Source organism: Lupinus angustifolius, chromosome LG12 (genome assembly GCF_001865875.1).
Source record: "Lupinus angustifolius cultivar Tanjil chromosome LG12, LupAngTanjil_v1.0, whole genome shotgun sequence".
Lineage (NCBI taxonomy): Eukaryota > Viridiplantae > Streptophyta > Magnoliopsida > Fabales > Fabaceae > Lupinus > Lupinus angustifolius.
The window spans coordinates 7420968-7421998 of record NC_032020.1 but is presented as its reverse complement, the minus strand read 5'-3'; positions in this window follow the sequence as shown (position 1 = coordinate 7421998).

The window sequence follows — 1031 nt, the reverse complement described above, 5'->3', positions numbered from 1 at the left end:
CCGTGCCAGGTCTAGTCTGGTGCTAGGCTGAGCGGTTAAGCAGGTATGCTCAGCTGCCTGGTTGAGCAGTTTGGTCTCGGTCAAGCCCGTGGCCTTGTCAAGCTGGTGGCCAGGTCAGCTCTGGGCTTGTTCCAAGCTTAGCTGTCTGGTTGAGCATCTTGGTTTCTTGACTTTTTTGCTTTGTTGACCATGAGTCTTTTTTCTTCTTTTCTTCATTTTAATTCCTACAAAATATATAAAAAGGAAATACAAATACAAATATACTAAATTGTGATATTTTATATAAAAAGTATTGTTTTAAGTTGGTTTTTCTCAATTATGCTTAAGATAAGTGCCATAAAAGTGTATGAATTGTAGGTATGTTTGGCACTTATCACGAAACTCCCCCTAACTTAAAACTTTGTTTGTTCAAACAAAAGGTGAAAATTATCCGAAAATTCAATTTGGCTAAAAATGATGATGATGATGATGATGAACATGATTTCAAAATGTATAAGCATGTCAAAAATAGATTTCAATGAGATTTTTCATGAATTGTGAATTTTGACACATAATGCTTCAAACAAGAAATCAAATGCTTTTGTTATAAAAAATGTGTAACAATTGACCTAAGCAAATATTTTTCTAACAAAAGTGTGTCTTGGCACACAAGTTCAAAATTGGAAATTTTTAAGGGTAATTGTTTCACTCAAAAAAAATTAAACATTTGTTTGTAGTAATTTGAACTTGTTTTTCATCTCACATATTCTCTTCAATTACATAATCAATCAAAGATGACTAAGGTCTTCTTTTTGGTTGCAATGAGGCTTGGTTTGGATAATGGTTTTTCAAGATTTTTCAAGGCTAAGCTTAAAAAGAGAGCATTTTTGAAATTTTTCCAATGGAATACTTTAGTCTTCTTTTTTCTCCATTATTTTTCCCAACCTCTTTAAATTTGAACTTTGGCTTCTATTTTTCTCAATCTCTTTTTGTTTTCTTTTTCATTTTTTTGTTTGAAGATTGAGTTTTTTCTTTTTCTTTTAAGAAGCAAA